We start from the raw sequence: 6,468 nt of genomic DNA on the forward strand, positions 1-6,468 counted from the left end.
GTAATTATGTTATTTTATTAAAATATTATATTTAGGATAAAAAACTTATAAGAGTAATACTAGTTTAGGTATATCTACTAAAAATTATATTATATAATAAAAATTTTTATGTACACACACTTCATAGTTCATAATTCACAACATTGAATATTGTTGTACACGTTTTTATTTTTCATTGTCATGAATCCGCTAGTCGTTAACTATCTACTAAAGGACATTCGTAGCGTACTTACCTAGTACTTATGTATTAAATTACAAAAACTAAAACGGTAATTTCGACACAAATATTAGTGGTCAACGGTCAAAATAAAGATTTTAATTAAAGTATAAAACCACTGATGTTAGCAGTTAGCTAATGCAAAATTACATAATGTATATGCAGATAAATTACCTTCAGTTTTATATACCTACTTGGTAGGTAGGTATGTCTACGAGTATGACATTTTCTTGTTGAATAGTGAATACATAATAGGTATAAAAATTACGTTTATATAACTATAATAAAGTCTAACTATTACCTACCTTCTTTCTATGTACTTAATCTATCATATTTAATTAATTAATCTATTAAAAAAGATAATAATATATACCGAGATATAGACAAGATAGGCGGAAGTCTAGAGTCTAGACTATTCTGAAGTGGCGTGGTGAGCCTAGAACATAATATATAGGTATTAAAAGACGACGTCGTACCCGCATGTGATAGGTAGTCACCGTCTTACACACGTACAACATGGCAAATTTTCGTTCATCAGTTTTAATAGTGTTCTGTTATTAATTATTATTTAAATAGTTTTGATATTACAGTGAATTGACCTGACCTATTATATAATCTAAAGGTAATATTATTATCTAGGACCCCAAGGAGCCTTTTATTGATATAATTTTTTTTTTAAGTAAGTTATATGATTATTTTAAAATGTTAACTTTCAAAAAGACTATAACTTATTTACAAATAATAATATCAATAAAAGCCTACTTGGAGCTCTAGAAAATAATTTTAACTTTAAATTGTATATAAAATTAGGTCAATTCACTGTACCTAATAATATAAAACTTAAAAGTACATTATTGAAACTGGTAAACAAAATTTGCTATGTTGTGCGTGGTAAAGACTGAGACAACATAATATGCGAGTACGATGTAGCTATTAAGGTGTAATACTCTAAAACGCACTTGCTCAGAATTTTAAGAAAAAAATTGATTAGGAGCTTGGTGAATGGTGAAATGTTCAATTTTTTATGTTATTTACAATATATTATAGGTAAAATAATGCTTGCACATATTCCATAATCTGATAAAATCATAAAATGCTGATGAATGGTGATTTTAAGCTTTCCCAATTTAAATGACCTGTAAATTCTTCTAAGTCTACTTCAATACTATCTGAAGATTATATGTCTACCAAGTCTACAATAATGATGTGTGTTATATTTTAATAGTATCATAATAATTTAATTTTTATAATAATATTAACAAACAAATAAAAAAAAATTAAAGAATATAAATTTCAATAAATTACAACTTTGAACAATTAATTGATTTGTGAACATTTTTATTTATATAGTGCTATATGTGTTTCAGGTAAATATAATTATGTTGACCTGGGAGAGTTTACCACTGTCTTATATAATTAAGACATTAAACTTTTTTCTTTTATTCGTAGTAAAATATCATTTACACCATAGTGATAACTGATAACTTAATTGTTATACCTAAGTGGTTTGTGGTTAATATTATAATATGTAACAAAAATTAATGGATATCTAATTATTAGTCCTGTATTTATAAAAATACCAGGGTTGGAAAGTTTGTAACGGGTGGAAATTATTGGCACCTATAGTAAATTTGTATAATCTATTTCTTTGTGCTAAATGATAATATAATGTGGTTTATTTTTATTTTTTGTATGAAGGTATAGCTCGGTTATTTTGTAAATTGTAAGTGAATATTGAAAGATGAATTAGTATAATATTTATCATTGTTATTGTAGGTACTAGGTGGTGTGATAGTAAAAAATTTAACAATAAACGCAAAAAAGGTACGATCATATTATTTATAATAGAACAGAAAATTATGTTATATTATTCTTTGTTAAAATAGGTACAGGCATACAGAATATAGATGTAGTTATACCATAGTTCAAGTATTAGAAATTCTAATATTTTTTAAATTTACAATTATAACATGAAAATGTTATTTTTTTTAACATACCATTTACTCTATTCACCTATTAATTACATTAATCATTAGTACTCATTAGCTCCTTAGCTAGTTTTTAAAAAATCAATTGAACTAGATTATTAAAAATACTATTTAGTATTTTTTTTTTTATATAAGTAAACAAGATCATACTTTTTTTTGTAATTATTGTCCTTAATTTTTTTTCTGCCACGCTTAATATAATTAATGAGTTGTACAGGTTACCAGCATGTTTATTTATAAAAACTTGAACAATTATTATTTATTTTGTATTTCATAATTTTCACCAAGCAATAAAAAATATACAAACTACGTATAAAATATCTGTGCTAATTATTAGATAGGTACAATTTGTAAAAAATTGAAAATACAAGGATTTATTCTTTAATAATTTTTATTTGCTCGTCCTAGTGTTTAAGTAAAATTTAATATAATGACCGTCATCAACTCCTTAAAGGCTTAAAAGAAGGGTAGCATTTTATATGTGCCCTGAGGTGTCATTATTCAAAATACGGTCCTGTTCGTTGTTGTGTAGTTGACAGTTAATCTAATTCATTGATTAATCTATTAGGTACCTATTGTATGCGTTAACACATATAATAAATATGTGTTTTATAAATTATTTTCACTTTTGGTTATTTTCGTTTTGTTTTTTAATATGAAGTCGACATTAATAAAATTTAAAAAATATTAACAAAAATAGCATAATGTAAACATACAATTATGAATACAAAAAATAGGTACTTACTTAAATGGCTAAATGTAATTATATGACACAAATACACAATTATACTCCTCGTGAATATAATTATGTAAAACGCTTTTTATTTAATCTATTTTATTACTATTTTTTTAAAAATTCAATTTTTATTTTTATATACCTAATACAATTTGTTATACTTAAACAGTAAACTAACTTTTGGGAACTATAGTCATTATTTAAATTTATATTAATAATATCAAATTTTATTTTTGAATTCGTGGAAAAATGATAGAAGGCATAATTTTCCGATTCGTCCATAAATAATAATATACTACTATAACTATATAATTATGTACCTAACAAGCATATATTTCTTATTTTAGAACTTAAATGCTATAAAAATTAAATTCTTAAATTCTTAAAAAAATTATAAAAATCTAAATTTTCATGTATATTATACCTACATCGTATATGGTATATTCAGTATTATAGAAAAACGTAACTTCATTAAAAGTAACGAATTATGTAATTATTATATAATTTATGTACCTATATATATATATATATACTATAGATGCTACTGTAAAAAATAGTTTGTATAACCATTATAATCATTATTTTGGCGTTTATTAGTTCAATATATTACCGATTTTCAATGTTATATAACACTATAAGTAACGTAGTTAACAATTCATATTATTCCCCTAGAATAATTTTTTTTGCTTCACTACCACCATCATTAAAATATCAATATTATTTAATTAAGAAAATTTTATTACAATCTCTATAATACTCAAAGTGCAGTGATTTTTAAGTTAGAAAACATTAAAGGTGTTTGTAATATTATAAAAATATACCTAACATAGTTATTATTTTGTATAATCAATACCAACGTAATGTAGAGCAGTGTAAATAGATCCAAGGACTATGGTATAATGGTATAAATATAAATAATTTTATTTTTAAAATGTAATTTTGTGGGTAAAATAATAATATAATGGGCAAATATTCTCATAAGTTTTTTTAATTACAAAATAATACTTATTTTAAATTTATTGTTTTCTGTTAAATTATCCAATTTTATCAAAATTATAATTTTTATATTTTAAAATTGTTTAAAAATTATGAAGATAAAATAAACAAAATTTTTAACAATAGTCTTAAATTTTAATTAATAACAATTATTATTATTATAATTATGATTATTTTTTATTAGGTTTTTTATTTATTATTTCATATTCGGTTGACATTAATGACACTGTTAAACATTTATATATATATATTTAAACCGAAATAATTGTTTGGTACCAACTATATGGTTACCAAAAAGTTAGATCGTCTCCGCGCAGAGTCGTTTAACAACGTATCAATTGATGATTGATTTATTATTGTATTCACTATTCAGTTTAACACATTCACATTCCACATTACAGTGTACTTACTCAATGACGAGGTTCACTCCACAGTCCATACAACTGTACAGCATAATTGTACTTACTTGACAGCTTTTTTCAAAAATAACAAATTATTTGATTTTATACTTTGCGAGACATAACTAAATCGACAATTGTATTAGATATTATTGTTATAAAAGTGCTACTAGAGTATGTATAATATATTTTAAATTTGGAATACAAAACAAGTCTAGGTATATTATGCGAAGATTCGGAAACTTATTAATTATAATAATTCTGGATAAATAACAAAACCGCTTAAATTATCTGTTTGCTGTTATAAGAACTATCTTATATAGTTATATATAACTACACAAGCACGTGCACCGAACAAAGAAATTATAGGGTCATCTTGAAAATCCAAATACCCAGTCAAGATACTAACCTTTTGTATATTAATGTAGTATAGGAATACTGGAAGAACATCATTATTTTTGTTCACTCATCGAAAAATAATAATCTAAAAAAAATGTCTTCTTGTATTTTCAATATAGGTTCTTTAGTATCTTTTCGGTACTCTGTGTATATTATATTCTATAGTCTATATTATAGTACTTATAGTTTATGGAGTGCCATGATAATATTTATTTTATATTATACCAATATTTTTAGCAAAAGAATATCAAGTAATAGGTATTGTCATATAGATATGTTGTTTCTATTTAGTAAAATCATACGATTTGTGAAGTAGCCATTCGTATCATGAAATGTGTACCTATATTGAATAGCTACATTTTTTTACTCGATTTATAATTTTTAATGATCATTCTTCCCATTTTGGGAATTTTTTTCGTGAAATATATATTATTTTGTACATTATATGAAATAGTGTTTATTTTATTTAATGAGGAAAACTCTTCATGCATTATATTATAGGTGAAATAAAAATATTATTATTGATTGTGAACATGTATAACATATTTATATTTTAAAATTTAAATATTTTAACATCAAAAAAGTTAATATAGATCACATACGTTAGTCACCAAGTAAGAAAAAATAATATATTATTTTGGAGGTCAAATTAGCAATATTACTTATTAGAAGATTTGTATAATTAATGAGTTTTTTTAGTTCAGCATCAATAATGTTTATGTTAAAGTAATATTGTGTTTCCTTTGATTTTAATGTGTTTTACTTTAAATATTATACTATTTAAAAGTGGATATTATATTCTAAGTTTATACTCATTTCGAATTTATAAATCAAAATTGAGTATATGTTACTTTAATTATTAGTCTTATTAATTATGTCATACAACAAAAATTCAGTTTTAGTAGTTTTCATTTCTTGTTTCATAGTTACATTAATATACGCCTTAGCCCTTATTTAATTAATACCATACCATACATATACCTAAGATATAGACTCAGCAATTAATAAATTATACAAGTTCAAGTTCCTAAGAAAGCGAACTATTTCACGATAAATAATCTAATGTATATAGGTATAAGTATGTTAAGATAAAAGTACGAATACCGCTAAAACCTAGGATTTACTGACTGCAGTCGCCAGTTGGTAAATGTCTGATTTTTGGAAAATCTAGGTTATATAAAATAGTTTGGTCAAACCACGAATGATTTCTGTAGTACAGACTTTTACAAACGAGATTTGGTAAATCTTAGAATAAATAACCAGCATTGGTAAAAGTCCGAAATCTTTACCAATTATATGATATTTATTCCCCTTTGCTTTATATTAGTATATTAGTAGATATTAGTATAAAATATAAAATAATATTTCAATAATTACATTTTGGTATTATGTCAAATTAAAAAAGAATAAATATTTAAAAAAAAAAAATAAAATGATAGGTTTTAAAAATAGTAAAAATTAAATAATAGTCAAATAATAATTTTTTGAAATAATTTGATGTATATTTACCTATGTATGTATTGATTCCGAGTGCAACCTGGTTTTGACAATTCGTCACTCATCATTAAGTAGAGCATTGTAATGGATTTTTAAATTTGAATTCAGTGATAAATCATTACATGTATATATGTTAATGTATACATTACATTAACGATAAACGAACCTAAGTAATTAATTTTTTTTATTAGTTACATGGTAGGTATGTTGAGCTAATTGCTGACAAAAGCATGATAA

This window comes from Aphis gossypii, chromosome 1 (assembly GCF_020184175.1).
Source record: "Aphis gossypii isolate Hap1 chromosome 1, ASM2018417v2, whole genome shotgun sequence".
NCBI lineage: Eukaryota > Metazoa > Arthropoda > Insecta > Hemiptera > Aphididae > Aphis > Aphis gossypii.